The sequence below is a fragment of the Pseudophryne corroboree genome, chromosome 6 (genome assembly GCF_028390025.1).
Source record: "Pseudophryne corroboree isolate aPseCor3 chromosome 6, aPseCor3.hap2, whole genome shotgun sequence".
Taxonomy (NCBI): Eukaryota; Metazoa; Chordata; class Amphibia; order Anura; family Myobatrachidae; genus Pseudophryne; species Pseudophryne corroboree.
Window position 1 is genome coordinate 739,458,701 of NC_086449.1, and position 26,807 is coordinate 739,485,507.

Below are 26,807 nucleotides of genomic sequence, written 5' to 3' on the forward strand. Positions count from 1 at the left end.
AATAGCTGCCGATCCATGTGCTTGTGTCAAAAAACGGGGCCAAAACCGACAGGATTTGGCCCCCTTTTCGACCATCTCAGTCCGACATAAAAAAATGTCGGACTGAGATGTGGGACCCAGAGGAGGAGAGCTGGGGGAGCCGCAGGGAGATGGGGATAGCCGGCGGGCATATAGGGGAGATCAGCGCTACAGCACAGTGCTGCAGCAGGATGTCACACAGCCGCGCCGCTCACGGCAGCTTCCACCCGACTCCAGCAAGTGAGGTCACGCTTGCTGGAGTCGGGTGGACACTGCCGTGAGGTCAGGCGGCTGTGTGACATCCTCCTGCAGCGCTACTGTAGCGCTGATCTCCTCCGTCTGCCGGTGGCTGTCCCCCGCTGGTCTCCCCTCGGCACCCCCCCCTCCCCCCCCCTCTCCTCCTCTGGCTCCCTCATCTCAATTCAATTTAAAAAAGTCGAATTGAGATGAGATTGAATAGGGGTTGTCGGATCCATTCCGACAAATACATGTCGGAATGGATCCGACGCTAATCGAATATACCCCTTAAGATGATAACTACAAAGCTACCTTGATCCTAGCTAAACACACATTACAAATAAGTCATTTTGAAAAGATAAATCAAACGAAGAAGTGCCATGGCTAGTTAACACTTGTATGCATTATTATGTGCCTCAAAAAAGCATAACGCAATAAGACCTCCCCCATGAAGAGCTGCACCCAGAACGTACTTCTAACAATTGATCTTTCCTGACAAGTTCACTTTGCAACACTATCATCATGAGCTCAGTTTACAGGGATTACTGGGGAAGGAATGCTTAGAAGTTCCTGCTAAATAGTCATGTCTAAAATCAAACCAGATTGCATAGTGCTGCTGCTGGGAAAGCTGGTTCAATGTCACATAAAAATAAATGCAAAAAAAAAAAAAAGGCTGTGACCTGTTTTGTAAACAGGTCATAGCATAGAGCAGTGGTTCACAAACTTTTTTCTTTTAATCACAGCGCCCTAGGGTACCAGAATTGTTTTCACGGCACCCCTAGGCCAAAAGTTTCTTATTGAGAGATTCAGAAAGAAATATAACTTTAAGTAAGTTGTGTTTATATGTCATCCTCGGGGGCAATTGTGTGATGAGGGACAAGATTTGCTTCTGTTTGTCCACATATCTTATGATTGGCAGCCACCAGCACTTGTTTTGCCTATTAAATTGACCATAAATAATTTGAATTGGTCCTAGACCACCAACCCAGGGTTGTGCAAAACACTTGAATCCCCCATATAGAGGTGAGGAGCAGCATTAACCTTTTATTATATAAGATAATGCATGAAAAGTATCCAATAACACACCTATATATATGTCACAATATTAAGTATCCAAGCAGACAAACAGAGATGGGCCCTGCACATATCAGATAGTAGAGTATGTATTCACTGGTACAATTAGTTTGAAAGAATTGTGGTGTAATTATAAGCAAAGTTTCCTAAACTAGGTCCTCAAGGCGCCCTAACAGTACAGGTTTTAAGGATATTCAAGGCTGAGCACATATGGCTAAATCAAATTAACTGAGGTACTAAATTAGTCACCTGAGCCCAAAGCATGGTTATCGTTAAAACCTGGTCTGTCAGGGTGCCTTGAGCATACCTCCAGAGCCGGCCCTAGGCATAGACAAACTAGGCAATTGCCTAGGGCATCTGGTATGCCTAGGGGCACAAGCAGTTTCTGCTTATTAAAATGATATGCGGCATGCCTACATTCTGTGTGTATTACGTATGCAGATACAGCCACAGTCGCACACAGTATATAGGCATGCCACATATCATTTTAATCAGCAGAAGCTGCTTGTGCATCCTAGCCACATAGCAATGCAAATAAGATGCATTTTCATAAAAATTAGGCACCCGTTAGCAGAGCTGCCAGTTGACTTACGCCAGGAACTATATGTGTCATTATGTGTATAAGGGCATTAATAATGTGTAACATATGTGTAAGGAACACTATGTGTGTCATTATGTGTATGAGGGCACTAATAATGTGCAGCATATGTGTAAGGGAAATTATGCGTATAAGGGCATTAATAAGGGTTGACATAATGTGTAAGGCGCATTATGTTTATAAGGACATTAATGATGTGTGTCATATGTGTAAGGGGCATTACTGTGTGGTATTATGTGTATAAATGCATTACCAATGTGTGGCATTATGTGTATAAGGTGCTCTACTGTGTGGCGTAACATATAGAAAGGGCACTACTGTGTGGTGTAATGTGAATAAGGAGCAATATGGTGTGGTGTAATGTGAATAAGGAGCAATTCAGTATGATGTTATGTGAATGAGGGGCACTACTGTGAGGAATAACATATATAAGGTAGAGTGGTACTACTGTGTGATGTAATGTGAATAAGGGACACTGTTGTATGATAAATTGTGAATAAAGTTGCACTACTGTGAGGCATAATTTGAATTGGGGGTACTATTGTGTGGCCACACCCCTTTCCAGCAAAAACACATACCCTTTTGGGCTGTGCGCTGAATGTGCACACTGTTCTTATTTAAATTACAGGGGTACAAAAAAAGAACTGCTATGGGTGAGGGGTGATGGTGCTGGGAAAAGGGTGCGAAACTAGCGGTGGTGCTAGGGGGCACCAGCCAAAATCTTGCCTAGGGCATCATATTGGTTAGGGCCAGCTCTGCATACCTAACATGACCCTCTCCAGGAGGGACAGAATGCTCTGCTTCTGGATTTCCCTCTTAATTTATGATTGCCATGATTGCCATCACCTGTGCTGAAACACCCTGCTTATCCGTCAACCTGTCAAAAACAGGTGTCGTCAATCATAGATTAAAAGTCCAGAAGCAGAGCATTGTGTCCCTCCTGGAGAGGGTCATGTTGGGAGGTATGCCTTGAGGAGTGAGTTTGGGAACCTCTGAAATATAGTAAATCTAGCTTCTCCATATACAAAACTTTGTTTCTATTGGTGATATTGGTAGTTTTTACTTAAGGTACTTTGGGGGCATTCATTCCGTACAGATGGAGCAAGTTTGCAACAAGGAAAGCGACAGGAAAGTGCTACCCTGTGTATTTGCCGAGGTTGTCATGTGCTATGTGAAGCAATGATGAGCAATGTCTTACTATCCTCTATTGTAGATTGCTTAAACCACATCTCATCTTTAGGTCACCGCCTTGAGTGGACTGAATGACATTGGACAAAAAGTTAAAATGATAAAGCACAGCATGTCAGTTTTCTCGATGTGACATCATAGCCCTGTGTATCTGCAGCTTTTAGAGATGTTCTATGCAACCTCCCAGCTATGACTTTTGCACTGTTGTGAGACAGAGAAGCGCCACCTAGCTAAGCAATGGATACTTTCACTACAAGTAACAACAGATGGCATGCTGGGAAGGTTTAGAAGGGCACAACACTATGAGACCAAGTCAATCTGTGGCCTCTAAAGGTGGGTAGGATAATTAGCGTTGCATAAATGTACTCCGCTGTACAGCCTGGGATGCTCTGCAGCAAATCACTGCTAAATCAATCTCCCTATACATTATTTCTAGAGCGCTATGTTCAAATAAAATTATTATTAATTATTTATTATTATTTCTGGTAATTTATTCATCCCTAGGGCAATGGATTACATTATCGTAAAAAAAAAAAGTGGCTTGCTCTACAATGATATTTAACATATTAACAACTCAGAATGTAAACATACCACTTCCACTGTGTCTTCTCCCTGATGCAAGAAACAAAATGATGTCTGAAGTTGGAATATCTTCCTATTACATGGTGGTTTGTTAGCAGGAACCCTGTTGCATTCACGCTTGGACACAAGCCAACGCTGCTGCAGGCTGTTATAAAACATTATAGTCTCTCCTCTACCATTATTTGATTTCTAGTCTGGGCTAATGTATCTTCTGGTATAGAGTAACTGACTGGGATATTTGTAATCCATGATGTCAGACCAAAAACCTTTTACAAGCAATAAAGAGGAAACCGGAGAGGTCGCCTTGACATGGCTCAGTAATATATACACAACGTCTCATCGTTTCAACTTGCTGTTACAGGGCATATGTTAGTGCAATGGCGAATGTGCATGGAGAAGCAATCTGAAGCCCAGAACATACAGTACAGGACTGCTGTGGACCACCCTTTGACACTTCCACATCACCTGGAATTTAATCAGCTTCCAAATGTTGTGTGCATTACGGTCTCTTATTCGTAATAGAATTCTTTTTTTCTAGCCTGCCCATCTATCTCTGCCTGCCAATAAGAGTTTCCTGAGATACGACATGATGCTGTTCTCTGGATATAAACTCATACTAAGCAGGAACTAGAGCAGAGCGGGGCTGGATGGGAACAGCAGCAATAAATATGAACAGCTGGGTCAAATGGTATAAATACAGGTTTGGCAAAAGAAAACAGCGCAGGATGGAGCCAGAACGTTGCAGGAGGACGCGCACATGCCAATACAATAAAGTGGATAGAAATTAATCGTGTTTTTTAAGCCTGCACTATTACCTAGTAAATGGTGGTAAGGCATGGTGCCCCAGATCTGGCCTGGGAAACCAGAGATGTGTTATAAATTCATGTACCTATAGCACACAGAATAAAAACTGAAATCTTAATTTCTTCAAACTGCCATAGAATTCTGTAAAACCTCAGTTGCAGATTCATTCTGAGCAACCCTAGTAGAAATCTGAGAAATCATAGTTTTGATAACCACTCAGGCTCCCTTGCTGGTATCTGCGCTACAACAGTGCAATCCTGATTACATGGTATGAGATCATCCTGGGAGGACATATCCTCAGCCGCATATGACACAGAGTCCCTGGACATAGCTAACTGGAGACCCCAAACACACCACACACACAGGTGAGGCTAAACAGAGTTTCCCCCCTGAGAATGGCAAGAGAGACACAGAGATTGGAGCCAACCCATACACAGCGCTGTTTAGATAAAGGACACCCCTTACCAGCGCCCACTGTGTACTGTAATAGTTACACAGAACTAATTCACCGCCCCTTCTACAACCCCCTGGTACCGCACAGGATAGCTGGAGTTGATTGGAGGGACAGCTCTGTCAGCGTCTGTGTACAGGAACTGCAGGCAGGAAAATGGTGCTGAACGCTGCTGGGTCCATTCTGAGGAGATGCTCCGCCCCTTGAAGATGGCGCGTTTTTCCGCACAAATTGTTTATACTGGCCTGAAGATTCCGTCGCTAGGCAAGGGATTCCGTCCCCTGTGGGCGTCTGAGTACGGAGGATTCTGACGCTAGCCTGGGGATTCAGTCTCCGGTTAGCGTCTGTGACCAGAGTAGGGTATTAAGATGCTGGCTCAGGACGCCCCTCATAGCGCCAACACTGTGTGCCGTTGAGCCTTCCCGGAGCGCAGCCTCTCAGAGCTGCGCTCCTACCCTTGTGCCGCCATATCTCGCCATCTTCTGATCTTCTGGCTCTGTAAGGGGGTGGCGGCATGCTGCCGGGGTGAGCGATCCCGTGGCGGGGAACGTTCAATCCCCTCAGGAGCTCAGTGTCCTGTCAGTCAGCGGAGATAGTGGCTCAGACCCCGCAGGGCGGACACTACTACCCCCCTAAGTCCCTCGAAGCAGGGAGGCTGGTGCCAGCAGCCTGCCTGTAAAATAATAAACTGTAAAATAAACTTTTATTAAAGAAGCTCCGTAGAGCTCCCCTAGCTGTGACCGGCTCCTCCGGGCACATTTTCTAAACTGATTCTGGAAGGAGGGGCATAGAGGGAGGAGCCAGCCCACACTCTCAAACTCTTAAAGTGCCAATGGCTCCTAGTGGACCCATCTATACCCCATGGTACTAATATGTACCCCAGCATCCTTTAGGACGTAAGAGAATGTGCCTAACCCTAATCCTCCCTCCCCAATACCTAACCATAACCTTCCCGTCCCTGCACACTAACTCCCCTTCTAATTGCTAAACCTAACCTCCTACCTCCTGTGGCAGGAAGCGTGCGCTTCCCGCAATAACAAAGATTGTGATTCCAGGCGTCAGTATTTTGATGACGGATCCCGTCGGAGGATCCAGCATACTGAATCCAGCAATAATGGCTAGCAACATCTGAAGATGGTTTTGGCTACCAGGACCAAGCTCCAGAATGCAAAGCATTATGCATTTTAGCAATACACGTAGAAATCCTTGCGGGCTGCTTTTGCAGTTAAATAAAAAAGCATCAACAATATCTGCTGCAGTTCCCCGTAAGTACATACTGGGGGTGTATTTAGAGGGTATCCCGCGTATATTTTTTAATAAAATATTTTCCATAGAGACAAGGCAAATGTATTTTATGATGTAGGTAACCTGGATGAACGGTTTAGACTTTTTTTTTTAATTCAACAAATTTTATTAGATTTTTATATAGAAATACAAAAAACAGGGAAGACCTTCATGGTACAGACAAACCAAAGACCGGAGAGGAACCGGTATAGTTACAGTGTTCCAACGTAAAGTGCTTTTAAATCACATCAGTAAAATCAACAAATACATATATGGTCGGCAGCTGTGGGCTTGGATAAAAGGCAAAGGATGGACAGTCTTAATCAACATGAGGTCTAAGAAATGATGAAAACAGTATCCGTTTGCGTCTCAGCATACGAAATCATCATATACCCAAGGTCAAGCACCTAGTTTTACCTGAGAGTTCACAGAACATCAATATACCGGAGAGGTCAATGAAGAAGACAGACAGGAGGAGAGAGGGGGGGGGGACAAATGGGGAAGACAATACAAGTATGATCAGTTCCTGACTGAGTAACGGCCAAAGACATCTTAATTAAGAATAATAACTAGGCATTTCCGGCATGGTTAGCCATTCTAACCAAAGAGAAGGTTCAGTATCTAATTGGCCTCGGACTAAACATACAGCGTGGGGTATTAAGATTAGTATGATTACATTTCCTAGGAAAAGAACAGGAGGTCTCAAAGGAACAGTACATAGGCCTAAGTTATCAATAGGCCCTATCGATTTGTCTATATAGGTACCACTTTGTTGTCTCAAATAGTTTATAGATGAAAGATTGTATGTCCGGATCTAGAGTATCAATGTACCTCTCCCACTTCTTGGCAAACCGCCTGACCCCCATTTCTATGTCAGGAAGAGTAGCACGCCTCTCAAAATAAATAATTCGGAGGGTCATGTGTTTTACAGCCATCAAAGAAGAGGTAGACGGTTTGATCCAATTATTAAGAATTTGTTTCTTGGCAATTGTCAAAATGACAGAGATTACCGGAACAATATCTCTATCTTCAGGCCCAAGAGACCATTCCCTAAAATCAAGTAACAAGCAAGCCTTAGGACGTTTTATTAACTGTAAGTTAAATACTGTGTTGAGATAAGCGACCACCTTATACCAAAACTTAGATATTTTCCGGCAAGACCACATATTGTGGTACAAGGTGGCATTCTGCGCAGTACATTTGATGCAACAGCCAGTGTCGTCTGGGACCATGTGTGCCCTCTGATTAGGTGCTATATATGCCCTTTGGAGCGTTTTCAAGTGTACCTCTTGCAAAGAGGCAGAATATAAGGACCTAAAAATGGGTAAAATGTTATCTAATAAATCAGCGCTCGATCCCATATTGGGGATATCTCTGGACCATGAGGACAGCGCGGGTTCCCAGAGACGGTCTCTATATGAGACCCTAAAGGTGTTTCTGAAATAATTGAGATGGTAAGGACAATCTTTAGTGAGCACCATTAGGGTGCGCAGCGGGTCTGTGGTAGCCTCAGAAATCATAGAATGAGACTGGGATTGAGCAAAGTGTCTAGCCTGTAGGTACATAAAAAATTCCCGGTGGGATATACCAAACTTTAACTGGATGTCAGAGAAAGAAAGCACTGCGTTGCCTCCTGGGTCATATATGTCTCTAATAGCTGCGATCCCCTTTTCTCTCCAACTCAAAAAATGTGTGTTATCAAGGCCAGGAAGGAAACATGGGTTACCCCAGAACGTAGTGTGAAGAGAGGTGTCAGGTTTTCTCTGTGCTTTAGTGTGTGTGACCTGCCATGCTCGATATGTATGCCAAAACAAAATAATAAGATTTTACTTACCGATAAATCTATTTCTCGGAGTCCGTAGTGGATGCTGGGGTTCCTGAAAGGACCATGGGGAATAGCGGCTCCGCAGGAGACAGGGCACAAAAAGTAAAGCTTTTTCCGATCAGGTGGTGTGCACTGGCTCCTCCCCCTATGACCCTCCTCCAGACTCCAGTTAGGTACTGTGCCCGGACGAGCGTACACAATAAGGGAGGATTTTGAATCCCGGGTAAGACTCATACCAGCCACACCAATCACACCGTACAACTTGTGATCTAAACCCAGTTAACAGTATGATAACAGCGGAGCCTCTGAAAGATGGCTTCCTTCAACAATAACCCGAATTAGTTAACAATAACTATGTACAATTTATGCAGATAATCCGCACTTGGGATGGGCGCCCAGCATCCACTACGGACTCCGAGAAATAGATTTATCGGTAAGTAAAATCTTATTTTCTCTATCGTCCTAGTGGATGCTGGGGTTCCTGAAAGGACCATGGGGATTATACCAAAGCTCCCAAACGGGCGGGAGAGTGCGGATGACTCTGCAGCACCGAATGAGAGAACTCCAGGTCCTCCTTAGCCAGAGTATCAAATTTGTAAAATTTTACAAACGTGTTCTCCCCTGACCACGTAGCTGCTCGGCAAAGTTGTAATGCCGAGACCCCTCGGGCAGCCGCCCAAGATGAGCCCACCTTCTTTGTGGAGTGGGCCTTTACAGATTTAGGCTGTGGCAGGCCTGCCACAGAATGTGCAAGTTGGATTGTGCTACAGATCCAACGAGCAATCGTCTGCTTAGACGCAGGAGCACCCATCTTGTTGGGTGCATACAATATAAACAACGAGTCAGATTTTCTGACTCCAGCTGTCCTTGCAATATATATTTTTAATGCTCTGACAACGTCCAGTAACTTGGAGTCCTCCAAGTCACTTGTAGCCGCAGGCACTACAATAGGCTGGTTCAGATGAAATGCTGACACCACCTTAGGGAGAAAATGCGGACGAGTCCGCAGTTCTGCCCTGTCCGAATGGAAAATCAGATATGGGCTTTTGTAAGATAAAGCTGCCAGTTCTGACACTCTCCTGGCCGAAGCCAGGGCTAGTAACATGGTCACTTTCCATGTGAGATATTTTAAATCCACCTTTTTTAGTGGTTCAAACCAATGAGATTTTAGAAATTCCAAAACCACATTGAGATCCCACGGTGCCACTGGAGGCACCACAGGAGGCTGTATATGCAGCACTCCCTTAACAAAGGTCTGGACTTCAGGGACTGAAGCCAATTCTTTTTGAAAGAAAATCGACAGGGCCGAAATTTGAACCTTAATAGATCCCAATTTGAGACCCATAGACAATCCTGATTGCAGGAAATGTAGGAATCGACCCAGTTGAAATTCCTCCGTCGGAGCACTCCGATCTTCGCACCACGCAACATATTTTCGCCAAATTCGGTGATAATGTTGCACGGTTACTTCCTTCCTTTAATCAAAGTAGGAATGACTTCTTCCGGCATGCCTTTTTCCTTTAGGATCCGGCGTTCAACCGCCATGCCGTCAAACGCAGCCGCGGTAAGTCTTGAAACAGACAGGGACCCTGCTGAAGCAAGTCCCTCCTTAGAGGTAGAGGCCACGGATCTTCCGTGATCATCTCTTGAAGTTCCGGGTACCAAGTCCTTCTTGGCCAATCCGGAACCACTAGTATCGTTCTTACGCCTCTTTGCCGTATAATTCTCAATACCTTTGGTATGAGAGGCAGAGGAGGAAACACATACACCGACTGGTACACCCAAGGCGTTACCAGCGCGTCCACAGCTATTGCCTGCGGATCTCTTGACCTGGCGCAATACCTGTCCAGTTTTTTGTTGAGGCGAGACGCCATCATGTCCACCATTGGTCTTTCCCAACGGGTTACCAGCATGTGGAAGACTTCTGGATGAAGTCCCCACTCTCCCGGGTGAAGATAGTGTCTGCTGAGGAAGTCTGCTTCCCAGTTGTCCACTCCCGGGATGAACACTGCTGACAGTGCTATCACATGATTCTCTGCCCAGCGAAGAATCCTTGCAGCTTCTGCCATTGCACTCCTGCTTCTTGTGCCGCCCTGTCTGTTCACATGGGCGACTGCCGTGATGTTGTCCGACTGGATCAACACCGGTTTTCCCTGAAGCAGAGGTTCTGCCTGGCTTAGAGCATTGTATATTGCTCTTAGTTCCAGAATGTTTATGTGAAGAGACGTTTCCAGGCTCGTCCATACTCCCTGGAAGTTTCTTCCTTGTGTGACTGCTCCCCAGCCTCTCAGGCTGGCGTCCGTGGTCACCAGGATCCAATCCTGTATGCCGAATCTGCGGCCCTCCAATAGATGAGCACTCTGCAACCACCACAGAAGAGACACCCTTGTCCTTGGAGACAGGGTTATCCGCAGGTGCATCTGAAGATGCGACCCTGACCATTTGTCCAACAGATCCCTTTGGAAAATTCTTGCGTGGAATCTGCCGAATGGAATTGCTTCGTAAGAAGCCACCATTTTTCCCAGGACTCTTGTGCATTGATGTACAGACACCTTTCCTGGTTTTAGGAGGTTCCTGACAAGCTCGGATAACTCCTTGGCTTTTTCCTCCGGGAGAAAAACCTTTTTCTGAACCGTGTCCAGAATCATCCCTAGGAACAGCAGACGAGTTGTCGGCATTAACTGGGATTTTGGAATATTCAGAATCCACCCGTGCTGTTTTAGCACTTCTTGAGACAGTGCTAATCCCATCTCTAGCTGTTCTCTGGACCTCGCCCTTATTAGGAGATCGTCCAAGTATGGGATAATTAATACGCCTTTTCTTCGAAGAAGAATCATCATCTCGGCCATTACCTTTGTAAAGATCCGAGGTGCCGTGGACAATCCGAACGGCAGCGTCTGAAACTGATAGTGACAGTTTTGTACAACGAACCTGAGGTACCCCTGGTGTGAGGGGTAAATTGGAACGTGGAGATACGCATCCTTGATGTCCAAGGATACCATAAAGTCCCCCTCTTCCAGGTTCGCTATCACTGCTCTGAGTGACTCCATTTTGAACTTGAACTTCTTTATGTACAGGTTCAAGGACTTCAGATTTAGAATAGGCCTTACCGAGCCATCCGGCTTCGGTACCACAAAAAGAGTGGAATAATACCCCTTCCCTTGTTGCAGAAGAGGTACCTTGACTATCACCTGCTGAGAGTACAGCTTGTGAATGGCTTCCAAAACCGTCTCCCTTTCGGAGGGGGACGTTGGTAAAGCAGACTTCAGGAAACGGCGAGGTGGATCTGTCTCTAATTCCAACCTGTATCCCTGAGATATTATCTGCAGGATCCAGGGATCTACTTGCGAGTGAGCCCACTGCGCGCTGTAATTTTTGAGACGACCCCCCACCGTCCCCGAGTCCGCTTGAGAAGCCCCAGCGTCATGCTGAGGCTTTTGTAGAAGCCGGGGAGGGCTTCTGATCCTGGGAAGGAGCTGCGTGTTGCTGTCTCTTCCCTCGACCTTTGCCTCGTGGCAGATATGAATAGCCCTTTGCTCTCTTATTTTTAAAGGAACGAAAGGGCTGCGGTTGAAAAGTCGGTGCCTTTTTCTGTTGGGGAGTGACTTGAGGTAGAAAGGTGGATTTCCCGGCTGTAGCCGTGGCCACCAAATCTGATAGACCGACTCCAAATAACTCCTCCCCTTTATACGGCAAAACTTCCATATGCCGTTTTGAATCCGCATCGCCTGTCCACTGTCGCGTCCATAAAGCTCTTCTGGCCGAAATGGACATAGCACTTACCCGTGATGCCAGTGTGCATATATCCCTCTGTGCATCACGCATATAAAGAAATGCATCCTTTATTTGTTCTAACGACAGTAAAATATGGTCCCTGTCCAGGGTATCAATATTTTCAATCAGGGACTCTGACCAAACTACCCCCGCACTGCCCATCCAGGCAGTCGCTACAGCTGGTCGTAGTATAACACCTGCATGTGTGTATATACTTTTTTGGATATTTTCCATCCTCCTATCTGATGGATCTTTAAGTGCGGCCGTCTCAGGAGAGGGTAACGCCACTTGTTTAGATAAGCGTGTTAGCGCCTTGTCCACCCTAGGAGGTGTTTCCCAGCGCTCCCTAACCTCTGGCGGGAAAGGGTATAATGCCAATAATTTCTTTGAAATTATCAGCTTTTTATCAGGGGCAACCCACGCTTCATTACACACGTCATTTAGTTCTTCTGATTCAGGAAAAACTATAGGTAGTTTTTTCATACCCCACATAATACCCTGTTTAGTGGTACCTGTAGTATCAGCTAAATGTAACGCCTCCTTCATCGCCAAAATCATATAACGTGTGGCCCTACTGGAAAATACGGTTGATTCGTCACCGTCACCACTGGAGTCATCGCCTGTGTCTGGGTCTGTGTCGACCGACTGAGGCAAAGGGCGTTTCACAGCCCCTGACGGTGTTTGAGTCGCCTGGACAGGCACTAATTGATTGTCCGGCCGTCTCATGTCGTCAAACGACTGCTTTAGCGTGTTGACACTATCCCGTAGTTCCATAAATAAAGGCATCCATTCTGGTGTCGACTCCCTAGGGGGTGACATCCTCATATTTGGCAATTGCTCCGCCTCCACACCAATATCGTCCTCATACATGTCGACACACACGTACCGACACACAGCAGACACACAGGGAATGCTCCTAACGAAGACAGGACCCACTAGCCCTTTGGGGAGACAGAGGGAGAGTTTGCCAGCACACACCAAAAGCGCTATATATATATCAGGGATAGCCTTATAATAAGTGCTCCCTTATAGCTGCTTTGTTATATCAAAATATCGCCATAAATGTGCCCCCCCCTCTCTGTTTTACCCTGTTTCTGTAGTGCAGTGCAGGGGAGAGACTTGGGAGCCGTCCTGACCAGCGGAGCTGTGAGAGGAAATGGCGCCGTGTGCTGAGGAGATAGGCCCCGCCCCTTTTCTGGCGGGCTCGTCTCCCGCTATTTAGAAAAATTAGGCAGGGGTTAAATATCTCCATATAGCCTCTAGGGCTATATGTGAGGTATTTTTAGCCTTTATAGGTAATCATTTGCCTCCCAGGGCGCCCCCCTCCCAGCGCCCTGCACCCTCAGTGACTGCCGTGTGAAGTGTGCTGAGAGGAAAATGGCGCACAGCTGCAGTGCTGTGCGCTACCTTTAGAAGACTGCAGGAGTCTTCAGCCGCCGATTCTGGACCTCTTCTGATTTCAGCATCTGCAAGGGGGCCGGCGGCGTGGCTCCGGTGACCATCCAGGCTGTACCTGTGATCGTCCCTCTGGAGCTTGATGTCCAGTAGCCAAGAAACCAATCCATCCTGCACGCAGGTGAGTTGACTCCTTCTCCCCTCAGTCCCTCGCTGCAGTGATCCTGTTGCCAGCAGGAATCACTGTAAAATAAAAAACCTAGCTAAACTTTTTCTAAGCAGCTCTTTAGGAGAGCCACCTAGATTGCACCCTTCTCGGCCGGGCACAAAAATCTAACTGGAGTCTGGAGGAGGGTCATAGGGGGAGGAGCCAGTGCACACCACCTGATCGGAAAAAGCTTTACTTTTTGTGCCCTGTCTCCTGCGGAGCCGCTATTCCCCATGGTCCTTTCAGGAACCCCAGCATCCACTAGGACGATAGAGAAATTCTGTTTTATCCCAGATGGGAGGCGGGAGTTTGGGGTGTGTAAGAGTGCAGCAGGGGAGAAAGGGTGAAATACGGCCAGTTCAAGTGTCAGGTTCGTAAATACTGATCTGCCCCAAAGCCAGTCTGTGATATACCTGTACATTGCTGCTCTACTAAATAGGACTGGATCCGGGATTCCCATACCTCCCTCTTCACGTAATAGCTGCAATCTAGCGTAGGGGACTCTTGGTCGTTTTCCGGCCCATAGAAATCTAGTGAAACATTGCTTAAGAAAAAGGACATCTTTCTCAACGAGGGCAATAGGGAGCATAAGCAGGAAGTAAGCAATCTTGGGAAATATCACAGATTTAATAACCTCTGCACGACCCATAAGAGATAAGGGCAGGGACGCCCAGTCAGTAAGTATTTTAGACACCTTGGACAAAATAGGACCAAAATTAATCGCATATAGATCCGGGAGAGAAGTAGGGATCTGGACTCCTAAATATTTAAGACTATCTCGGGTAATTGGGAATCGGGACAGGACCGGGTGTGATGGAAAGAGGGAGGAGTCCCCTGAAAGGAGGAGGAGCTCGGATTTGGATATATTAATCTTGTATCCCGCAAAAGAACCAAATTGTTCAATCAGGGAGACAATCGCAGGGATGGACGTATCAGGATTGGAAATAAATAGCAGCATGTCGTCGGCATACAGTGATAATTTTACCGTGGTGTCCATGATTTTTATACCTGCAAATTCGGGAGAGTTTCTCAGGGAAACAGCTAAGGGTTCTAAAGCTAAGGCAAATAATAAAGGTGACAAGGGGCAGCCCTGTCGTGTGCCACTCTGGATAAGGAAAGGGGAAGAGAGAATACTATTCTCCAAAACTTGAGTGGAGGGAGATTCATATAGACGGGAAATAAGAGAGACAAAGTCCTCAGGTGCACCAAAGCGATGGAGCGTTTCATACAGATGGTCCCAGGTGACCAGGTCGAACGCCTTTTCGGCATCAATGGATAATAATAAGAATTTACTTACCGATAATTCTATTTCTCATAGTCTGTAGTGGATGCTGGGACTCCGTCAGGACCATGGGGAATAGCGGGCTCCGCAGGAGACAGGGCACATCTAAATAAAGCTTTTAGGATCACATGGTGCGTACTGGCTCCTCCCCCTATGACCCTCCTCCAAGCCTCAGTTAGGTACTGTGCCCGGACGAGCGTACACAATAAGGAAGGATCTTGAATCCCGGGTAAGACTCATACCAGCCACACCAATCACACCGTACAACTTGTGATCTGAACCCAGTTAACAGTATGATAACAAAAAACGAAGTAGCCTCTGAAAAGATGGCTCACAACAATAGTAATAACCCGATCTTTGTAACAATAACTATGTACAAGTATTGCAGACAATCCGCACTTGGGATGGGCGCCCAGCATCCACTACGGACTATGAGAAATAGAATTATCGGTAAGTAAATTCTTATTTTCTCTAACGTCCTAGTGGATGCTGGGACTCCGTCAGGACCATGGGGATTATACCAAAGCTCCCAAACGGGCGGGAGAGTGCGGATGACTCTGCAGCACCGAATGAGAGAACTCCAGGTCCTCCTTAGCCAGAGTATCAAATTTGTAAAATTTTACAAACGTGTTCTCCCCTGACCACGTAGCTGCTCGGCAAAGTTGTAATGCCGAGACCCCTCGGGCAGCCGCCCAAGATGAGCCCACTTTCCTTGTGGAGTGGGCCTTTACAGATTTAGGCTGTGGCAGGCCTGCCACAGAATGTGCAAGTTGGATTGTGCTACAGATCCAACGTGCAATCGTCTGTTTAGACGCAGGAGCATCCATCTTGTTGGGTGCATACAATATAAACAACGAGTCAGATTTTCTGACTCCAGCTGTCCTTGAAATATATATTTTTAATGCTCTGACAACGTCCAGTAACTTGGAGTCCTCCAAGTCGCTAGTAGCCGCAGGCACCACAATAGGCTGGTTCAAGTGAAAAGCCGAAACCACCTTAGGGAGAAAATGAGGACGTGTCCGCAGTTCTGCCCTGTCCGAATGGAAAATCAGATATGGGCTTTTGTATGATAAAGCCGCCAACTCTGAAACTCTCCTGGCTGAAGCCAGGGCCAATAGCATGGTTACCTTCCATGTAAGGTATTTTAAATCTACCGATTTTAGAGGCTCAAACCAATGAGATTTGAGAAAATTCAAAACTACGTTCAAATCCCACGGTGCCACTGGAGGCACTATTGGGGGTTGTATATGTAGTACACCTTTGACAAAAGTTTGTACTTCAGGCACTGATGCCAATTCCTTCTGGAAGAAGATTGATAAGGCCGAAATTTGAACTTTAATGGACCCCAATTTTAGGCCCATAGACAATCCTGCTTGCAGGAAATGTAAGAATCGACCCAATTGAAATTCTTCCGTTGGAGCCTTCTTGGTCTCACACCACGCAACATATTTTCGCCAAATGCGGTGATAATGTTGTACAGTCACTTCCTTTCTAGCCTTAATCAAGGTAGGAATAACTTCCTCTGGAATGCCCTTTTCTTTTAGAATCCGGCGTTCAACCGCCATGCCGTCAAACGCAGACGCGGTAAGTCTTGGAACATACAAGGTCCCTGCTGAAGCAGATCCCTTCTTAGAGGTAGAGGCCATGGATCCTCCGTGAGCATCTCTTGAATTCCGGATACCAAGTTCTTCTTGGCCAGTCCGGAGCCACCAGTATTGTTCTTACTCCTCTTTTCCGTATAATTCTCAGTACCTTTGGTATGAGAGGCAGAGGAGGGAACACATACACTGACTGGTACACCCACGGTGTTACCAGAGCGTCCACAGCTATTGCCTGAGGGTCTCTTGACCTGGCGCAATATCTGTCCAATTTTTTGTTGAGGCGAGACGCCATCATGTCCACCTTTGGTCTTTCCCAACGGTTCACAATCATGTGGAAGACTTCTGGATGAAGTCCCCACTCTCCCGGGTGAAGGTCGTGTCTGCTGAGGAAGTCTGCTTCCCAGTTGTCCACTCCCGGGATGAACACTGCTGACAGTGCTATGACATGATTCTCCGCCCAGCGCAGAATCCTTGCAGCTTCTGTCATTGCTCTTCTGCTTCTCGTGCCGCCTTGTCGGTTTACGTGGGCGACTGCCGTGATGTTGTCCGACTGGATCAACACCGGCTGACCCTGAAGCAGCGATTTTGCCAGGCTTAGAGCATTGTAGATCGCTCTTAGCTCCAGTATATTTATGTGAAGGGACGTCTCCAGGTTTGACCACACGCCCTGGAAGTTTCTTCCCTGTGTGACTGCTCCCCAGCCTCGTAGGCTGGCATCCGTAGTCACCAGGACCCAGTCCTGTATGCCGAATCTGCGGCCCTCTAACAGATGGGCACTCTGCAACCACCACAGGAGAGACAACCTTGTTCTTGGTGACAGTGTTATCCGCTGATGCATGTGCAGATGCGATCCGGACCATTTGTCCAGCAGATCCCACTGAAATGTCCGTGCATGGAATCTGCCAAATGGAATCGCTTCGTAAGAAGCCACCATCTTTCCCAGGACTCTTGTGCATTGATGTACTGACACAGTTCCTGGTTTTAGGAGGTTCCTGACAAGTTCGGATAACTCCCTTGCTTTCTCCTCCGGGAGAAACACCTTTTTCTGAACCGTGTCCAGAATCATTCCCAGGAACAGCAGACGAGTTGTCGGGGTCAATTGAGATTTTGGAAGATTCAGAATCCACCCGTGTTGCTGAAGCACTACCTGGGTTAGTGCTACACCGACTTCCAGCTGTTCTCTGGACTTTGCCCTTATCAGGAGATCGTCCAAGTAAGGGATAATTAATACGCCTTTTCTTCGTAGAAGAACCATCATTTCGGTCATTACCTTGGTAAAGACCCGAGGGGCCGTGGACAAACCAAACGGCAGCGTTTGAAACTGATAATGACAGTCTTGTATCACGAACCTGAGATACCCTTGGTGTGAGGGGTAAATTGGGACATGCAGATAAGCATCTTTTATGTCCAGGGACACCATGAAGTCCCCTTCTTCCAGATTCGCTATCACTGCTCTGAGTGACTCCATCTTGAACTTGAATTTCTGTATGTACAGGTTCAAGGATTTCAGGTTTAGAATAGGTCTTACCGAACCGTCCGGCTTCGGTACCACAAATAGTGTGGAATAATACCCCTTTCCCTGTTGTAGGAGGGGTACCTTGACTATCACCTGCTGAGAATACAGCTTGTGAATGGCTTCCAAAACCGACGTCCTTTCTGAGGGAGACGTTGGTAAAGCAGACTTTAGGAACCGGCGAGGGGGAGACCTTTCGAACTCCAACATGTAACCCTGAGATATTATCTGCAGGATCCACGGGTCCACTTGTGAGCGAGCCCACTGATTGCTGAAAATCTTGAGTCGACCCCCCACCGCTCCTGAGTCCGCTTGTAAAGCCCCAGCGTCATGCTGATGGCTTTGTAGAACCCGGGGCGGGCTTCTGGTCCTGGGCAGGGGCTGCTTGCTGCCCTCTCTTACCCTTTCCTCTGCCTCGCGGCAGATAAGACTGTCCTTTTGGTTGCTTGTTTTTATAGGAGCGAAAGGACTGCGGCTGAAAAGACGGTGTCTTTTTCTGTTGGGAGGGGGTCTGAGGTAAAAAAGTGGATTTGCCGGCAGTTGCCGTGGCCACCAGGTCCGAAAGACCGACCCCAAATAATTCCTCTCCTTTATATGGCAATACTTCCATATGCCTTTTGGAATCCGCATCACCTGACCACTGTCGCGTCCATAAACTTCTTCTGGCAGATATGGACATCGCGCTTACTCTTGATGCTAGAGTACAAATATCCCTCTGAGCATCTCGCATATAAAGAAAAGCATCCTTTAATTGCTCTAGAGTCAATAAAATACTGTCCCTATCCAGGGTATCAATATTTTCAGTCAGAGAATCCAACCACACTACCCCAGCACTGCACATCCAGGCTGAGGCTACTGCCGGTCGCAGTATAACACCAGTATGTGTGTATATACTCTTCAGTGTAGTTTCCAGCCTCCTATCTGCTGGATCCTTGAGGGCGGCCGTATCAGGAGACGGCAACGCCACTTGCTTTGATAAACGTGTGAGCGCCTTATCCACCCTAGGGGGTGTTTCCCAGCGCGCCCTAACCTCTGGTGGGAAAGGGTATAATGCCAATAACTTCTTGGAAATTAGCAGTTTTCTATCTGGGTTAACCCACGCTTCGTCACACACGTCATTCAATTCCTCTGATTCTGGAAAAGTTACAGGTAGTTTTTTCACCCCCCACATAATACCCCTTTTTGAGGTACCAGCAGTATCAGAGATCTGCAAAGCCTCCTTCATTGCCGTGATCATATAACGTGTGGCCCTATTGGAAAATACGTTTGTTTCTTCACCGTCGACACTAGATTCATCTGTGTCGGTACCCGTGTCGACTGACTGAGGTAAGGGACGTTTTACAGCCCCTGACTGTGTCTGAGACGCCTGAGCCGGTACTAACTGGTTTTCCGGCCGTCTCATTTCGTCAACTGACTTTTGTAATGTGCTAACATTATCACGTAATTCCATAACTAAAGCCATCCATTCCGGTGTCGACTCCCTAGGGGGTGACATCACCATTACCGGCAATTGCTCTGCCTCCACACCAACATCGTCCTCATACATGTCGACACACACGTACCGACACACAGCAGCCACACAGGGAATGCTCTAATCGAAGACAGGACCCTCTTAGCCCTTTGGGGAGACAGAGGGAGAGTTTGCCAGCACACACCAAAAGCGCTATAAATGTATATAAACAACCCTAGAAGGTGTTGTTTTTGATATAAGCGCTTTTAATATATCAATATCGCCAAATTATGCCCCCCTTCTCTTTGTTACCCTGTTTCTGTAGTGCAGTGCAGGGGAGAGTCCTGGGAGCCTTCCTCACCAGCGGAGCTGAGCAGGAAAATGGCGCTGAGTGCTGAGGAGAATAAGCTCCGCCCCTTTTACGGCGGGCTTTTCTCCCGGGTTTTAAGAAAACTGGCCTGGGTTAAATACATACATATAGCCTTAATGGCTATATGTGATGTATTTATTTTGCCACTAAAGGTATTTAATATTGCTGCCCAGGGCGCCCCCAGCAGCGCCCTGCACCCTCCGTGACTGAATCAGTGAGACGTGTAGCAACAATGGCGCACAGCTGCAGTGCTGTGCGCTACCTTCATGAAGACTGAGGAGTCTTCTGCCGCCTGCTTTCCGGACCTCCGTCTTCAGCGTCTGTAAGGGGGATCGGCGGCGCGGCTCCGGGACGAACCCCAGGAGGACCTGTGTTCCGACTCCCTCTGGAGCTAAAGTGTCCAGTAGCCTAAGACTCCAATCCATCCTGCACGCAGGTGAGTTGGAAATCTCTCCCCTAAGTCCCTCGATGCAGTGATCCTGTTGCCAGCAGGATTCACTGAGATTTAAACCTAAAAAAACTTTTTCTAAGCAGCTCTTTAGGAGAGCCACCTAGATTGCACCCTTCTCGGACGGGCACAAAAACCTAACTGAGGCTTGGAGGAGGGTCATAGGGGGAGGAGCCAGTACGCACCATGTGATCCTAAAAGCTTTATTTAGATGTGCCCTGTCTCCTGCGGAGCCCGCTATTCCCCATGGTCCTGACGGAGTCCCAGCATCCACTAGGACGTTAGAGAAAATACATTAGTATCCGTGGGTTTGGAAAGCTGAAAGGCCTGCATAACAGTCAAGACCTTTCAGATATTGCTCACTGATTGCCTACCCCAGACAAATCCAGTCTGGTCCGTATGCACTATGTCAGGGACTATGAATTTGAGTCTATTTGAGAGGATTTTAGTGAATAATTTATAATCCGTGTTTAAAAGGGAGATCGGACGATAAGAGCTGGGAGACTCAGGATCCCGGCCAGGCTTCGGGATAACCTTTATGACGGCTGAATTAAAATATTGGGGCAAGGAAGCACCCTGCATAAAAGAATTAAATAAGACAGAAAGAGGTTCGCTCAGTCTAGTAGATAGAATTTTATAGTAGTCATTGGCGAACCCGTCAGGACCCGGAGTCTTCCCAGTCTTCAGTCCAGCTATTGCTAGAGAAACTTCCTCAGTGGTGATAGGTGCAAGAAGAGAGGTACAATGCGACTCAGACATTTGAGGCAGATCAGTAGAAGACCAAAAGCTAGACTTGTGTGTCTGGTTGATAATAGGACGTGCATACAGAGTGGAATAAAAAGACTGTAGCACCTCAGCAATCTCGGCCGAGGTCCGTACTCTGTCTCCACCTTGGGTGAGCAGAGAGTGAATGACCACTTTAGGGTGTCTGCCCTTTAATAAACGTGATAACAGTTTGCCAGACTTGTTGCCATATCTGTAAATGCTACAGTCTCTTGAAAATGAATATTTTGCTTCCAATTGAGAGAGGAGGGTATCGAACAGTGTTTTTTGTGTAAGGTACCGTTCTCTAGTAGAAGGGGAGGGGGAGGACTTAAATTCCTGGAAAGCGAGAGTGAGAGCCGCCTGGGCTTCCAAATATTGTGAATTTAAATCTAAATCCCTTTTTTTACTATAGGAAATAATGTGTCCCCGGATAACTGATTTTGACGCCTGCCAGAAAAGAGCAGGATCGTCGCTCAGAGTTTCTCCATTGTGCATATGATAATCCAGCCACGCTGCATCTAATGAGGAGCGGAATTTTAGAGAGCCACTTAAATGAGAGGGGAAGTGCCAGGAGCGGAATGGGGATTTTTCTGAGAGGAGCATCAATTTCATCCAGCATAGAGCATGATCTGAAATACAGATATTCTCAATTTTTGAGTCAGCCACTTTTGAGAAAAGGGATTCAGATAACAGCAGATAATCAATCCTCGAGAACGTGTGGTGCGCAGCTGAGAGACATGTAAACTCCCTTTCTAATGGATAGCATGCGCGCCACACATCCACTAAGGACAGCTGCGAGCAAATATAGGGGATACCAATACGCGGTAACGAGGGGGGAGTGCGGGGGGGAGGGGATTTATCCATGGTTGAAGAATATATATTAAAATCTCCACCCAGTATTATGGGAATTTCAGAGTAACTTAGTAGCTTAGTGACCATGTTCGTATAGAATTGCCTAGAGTACTGATTAGGGGCATAAATATTACAAAGTAGGAACCTGGATGCATACAATGTGACATCTGCCAATACATACCTACCCTGAGTGTCATCTATAATAGCTTGGACAGAGATAGGGACCGTGTGTCGTGCTAATATAATCACTCCTCTAGCCTTAGAAGAGAAGGAGGAAGAGGCTACCACAGACCAACCCATAGTGTTCAGTTTTACCACCTCATTTGGCATAAGGTGAGATTCCTGAATGAAAACAACATCCATGCCCACCTTCCGAAGATAGAGTAAAATCTTTCTGCGTTTAGCTGGGGAGTTGATCCCTCCCACATTCCACGTGCCTACACTCAGACTAGCCATGCATCAAATGACCTGGGAGAACCTGAAAACATGCACAGTAACCATAATATCTACAGCCGTCGAGAAACAAATACCAAACATACCGGGGTGGACACATAAGGAAAAGAAGGGGAGGGGGAGAAGAAAAGAAGAACAAAAACATAGAAAACACACAGAATATAACATTAAAATTGTGAAAGAAAGTCCTGCTAAGGACGATCATAACTTCAGAAAACAAGAACAACCGGTTCGAGCAAGCACAGAGGCCGTCATAGACCACCACTGAGCCAGCCAGAATTTGATAACCTGAGAAAAAAAGTGAGGGAGGGGGCGCCCTTACCCACCCTCGGCAACATATTATATGAAAATATATCTAAGAAAATTAACCAGAAAATATCAGAGCACACAGAGCATGTTACAGAAAAAGAAAAATGCAGCCTGTCACATAAATAAAGGATGGAAATATCTCCTCTAAACATATGTAAACATTCTAGAAAGATTGCATTTCCAGGAGAAAACAGCATATGTATAAGAAAAATCTAAAACATAAAACAAAGTAAAATGGTTCGGCCCGTTGTATAAGACCAAATGCTCTTTTGTGGGGAAAAACACCTGCAGCAGCTTCTACCGCAATAATTAAATTATATTAGATTGGCGGGCATCGCCAGAAACAGAGAAGTCCAGGAGCAATACTCAGCCATCCCTCTCCAGGGTGTCGTCCACCTGAGAGGAGTCGTCATCTGCCTGGGAGGCCTCGGAAACATAAGCCTCTGCATCTGCAAGATTTGTAAAGTCTCGAAAGGAATTTCCATCAAACAGACGTAGTCTTGCAGGGAAGAGCAGAGCAAATTTTTTATTCGCCTTTACCAAACGAGAACAAAGGGGGGTAAATTCTCGACGGGCCCGGGAAACCTCCGCGGAGTAGTCCTGGAAAATGGCCAAACGAGCTCCCTCCCATTGTAAATTTCTATGCTTCCTGGATGCCGACCATATTGCCTCCTTATGGAGAAAGTTCAGACATTTAAATATGACCACACGTGGTCTGCTATTAGGTGCAGAACGTGGGGGACCCAGTCTGTGGGCTCTCTCAATAACTAAGCCGGTGCATTCATCTTGGATATGCAGTAAATCAAGGAGGGACGTTTGCAAAAACAGAGTCAAATCAGGACCTTTCAGTGATTCAGGGAGCCCCAGTACCCGAAGATTCGATCTCCTCGATCTATTTTCAAGATCGTCAACCTTGTTCAGCAGTTGGAAGTGAGATTTATGGAGCTCATCATATCTGTGCTTAAGATCCCCAACATCCTGAAAAGTCTCCCCCAGCCTTTGTTCATTTGTAAGAACAGTCTTGGTGAGCTGCTTGATTTGGGATTTTAGATCTTTTACTGCCTGCTGCATTTTAACAGCATGTGCATCCATGATAGGCTCCATGGCATCCCTAACAGCTCTTACTACATCAGCATAAGTCACTGGTACAGTCAGGCTCACCTGAGGGAGAAGTGTGTTTTGCAGAAGCCTGTCTGGTGCTGCCAGCAGCCTGCAGACTCGTTTGTGAGTTAGATGCGGCGGCCATCTTGGATTCTCCCGGCCGTTTTTCAGACCTCGATCTTTGGACTTTAGGGGGCATAGGGGAGGACAGAAATCTCTCCATCCAGTTCTCTACACCTTCCCACTGGTATTGTGCGACCGGCACGGAGAAAAGCCGCGAATTGGAGGCGCTGTGTGCTCCGGTTGCCGAGGGTGCAGGAGAGCTGCAGCAATCAGCTTCTCCTCACATGGGCGCCGGAACCCCGGTTTAGACTTTTTACATGGTGATTGAATAACTTGGACTTGTACAGTAAGATGTACAGTATTCCATGCAGATGAAAACCTGTCTATTTACTGCAGGTAGTATTTCTGGCATGTTTTAAAGTCCTGCATTAAAAACATACATGATAAGTGAACATATTTATATAGTAATGTGTTAAACAGAGTGATTCTTCCATATTCCCAATGCTCATCATTGTAAAGACACGGCAAAGCAGGAATCTTTGTTATTTAGTCTAGGCTGTTCATTGAGTGTATGTAATGCAGCTGTGTTTACAGAGCCGGTGCAAGTGAAATGATGTCTCTGCTGCATACAGTCAGCAGTAATAAGTGATGCAACAACCAGCTGCTGCAACGATCCATTGCCCGCATACCTAGAAGTATACAAATTAAAGGAGTGTTTTCTCTTTCCCCCTTACAAAGAGTAACATAGCGAGAGAGAAAGACACAAAGCAAGACAAAGGCCTGGCGAGAGACTCGGCCAGCAAGAGAGAGCGCGTGAGAGAGACATAGCTAGTAAAAGGAGGGAGAGAGCCAGCAAGCGAGCCGGGGAGAAAGAGAGCCAACAAGCGAGCCAGGGAGAAAGAGAGCCAGCAAGCGAGCCAGGGAGAAAGAGAGCCAGCAAGCGAGCCAGGGAGAAAGAGAGCCAGCAAGCGAGCCAGGGAGAAAGAGAGCCAGCAAGCGAGCCAGGGAGAAAGAGAGCCAGCAAGCGAGCCAGGGAGAAAGAGAGCCAGCAAGCGAGCCAGGGAGAAAGAGAGCCAGCAAGCGAGCCAGGGAGAAAGAGAGCCAGCAAGCGAGCCAGGGAGAAAGAGAGCCAGCAAGCGAGCCAGGGAGAAAGAAAGCCAGCAAGCAAGCCAGGGAGAAAGAGAGCCAGCCAGCGAGCCAGGGAGAAAGAGAGCCAGCCAGCGAGCCAGGGAGAAAGAGAGTGAGTGGGCGAGACAGGGAGAGAGAGATAGACAGTGTTTTCTCATTCTCTCTTACAGAGAGTAACATAGCGATAGAGAATGACACATACAGTAGCGAGACAAAGGCCTCGCGAGAGACACGGCCAGAGAGAGACATAGCTAGTAAGAGAGGGAGAGAGCCATGGAGCGAGCCATGAAGAGAACCAGGGAGAAAGAGACAGCCAGCGAGCCAGGGAGAAAGAGAGCCAGCCAGCGAGAAAAAGAGCCAGCCAGCGAGCCAGAGAGAAACAGAGCCAGCCAGCGAGAAAAAGAGCCAGCCAGCGAGCCAGGGAGAAACAGAGCCAGCCAGCGAGCCAGGGAGAAACAGAGCCAGCCAGCGAGCCAGGGAGAAACAGAGCCAGCCAGCGAGCCAGGGAGAAACAGAGCCAGCCAGCGAGCCAGGGAGAAACAGAGCCAGCCAGCGAGCCAGGGAGAAAGAGCCAGCCAGCGAGCCAGGGAGAAAGAAAGCCAGCAAGCGAGCCAGGGAGAAAGAGCCAGTCAGCAAGCAAGCCAGGGAGAAAGAGCCAGTCAGCAAGCAAGCCAGGGAGAAAGAGCCAGTCAGCAAGCAAGCCAGGGAGAAAGAGCCAGTCAGCAAGCAAGCCAGGGAGAAAGCGAGCCAGTCAGCAAGCAAGCCAGGGAGAAAGCGAGCCAGCCAGCGAGCCAGGGAGAAAGCGAGCCAGCCAGCGAGCCAGGGAGAAAGAGCCAGCCAGCGAGCCAGGGAGAAAGAGAGTCAGCCAGCCAGCCAGGGAGAAAGAGAGTGGGCGAGACAGGGATAGAGAGATAGACAGTGTTTTCTTTCTCTCTTACAGAGAGTAACATAGCGATAGAGAATAACACATACAGTAGCAAGACAAAGGCCTCGCGAGAGACACGGCCAGAGAGAGACATAGCTAGTAAGAGAGGGAGAGAGCCATGAAGAGAGCCAGGGAGAAAAGAGTAAGCGAGCAAAACAGGGAGAGCGTTTTCTCTCTCTCTCTTACATAGAGTAACATAGCGAGAGAGAAAGGCACATAGCGAGAGACACGGCCAGCGAGAGTGAGCATGAGACACATAGCTATCAAGAAAGCGAGCGAGACAGGGCGAGAGCAAGCAAGAGAGATAGCGAGATGGGGAGTGAACGAGCCAGGGAGAAAGAGAGCCAGCAAGCAAGACAGGATGAGTCAGCGAACGAACCAGGGAGAAAGAGAGCCAGCCAGCGAGTCAGGGAGCGAGACAGGGAGAGAGAGAGGGAGATGGAGAGAGAGCGAGTCGGAGAGATGTAAAAATAAGCTTTTGAAGACTTTGCAGACTGATTGAAGACTTTAGCTATATTACCACTTGCTCTGTCACTGCAAGCCAGAGACATCAGTACAGGACACTGAAAGTACTATGCATCACTGTATGTACCATGTATGTAAGAGTATCACACTAGCGATTACAGGATACTAATTCTCCCTCACAGTATTGGGTAACAACTCAGTGAGTGATGTACCATAATTTGGATTCTAGGAGTTTCACAGGAGAGCGCATGATGAGAAAGAGCAATGAGTGAGGTAAAGGTCACTGCTTTATACAAGAAGATTATTTAAAGGTACACATCTTACACTAAACTGAGCCCAGGGTCTTCGTTAATGCCCAGGCTAACAAAACTTGATATTGCTCTGCATGCTCTTCTTACACATTTACAATACTATATATTTGTAAAGCAAAATGCTTCTCATATTTGTAGGTATAGAAACAAAATGCTCTCCTCTTGCAGTTTTTGCTTAATGTATGATTGCAGTCACCGCGGTTGACGTGATTGGTTGAGGAGAAGGTGTTTTATAACAGGTGACTGCAATCATACATTGTGAAGTCCGGTACCAGAGCATTTTGTACCTTATGATAGGGGTCTTGTTAGAGGGGGATGTACTACGTTATGCCG

General features: G+C 47.1%; 1 protein-coding gene across 1 annotated transcript in view; it reads right to left on the reverse strand.

The window, feature by feature from the left end:
* The window catches only part of LOC134933350 (solute carrier family 45 member 3-like), a 64,664-nt gene that overhangs the window by 11,911 nt on the left and 25,946 nt on the right, over positions 1–26,807 (reverse strand). The window lies entirely within an intron of this gene.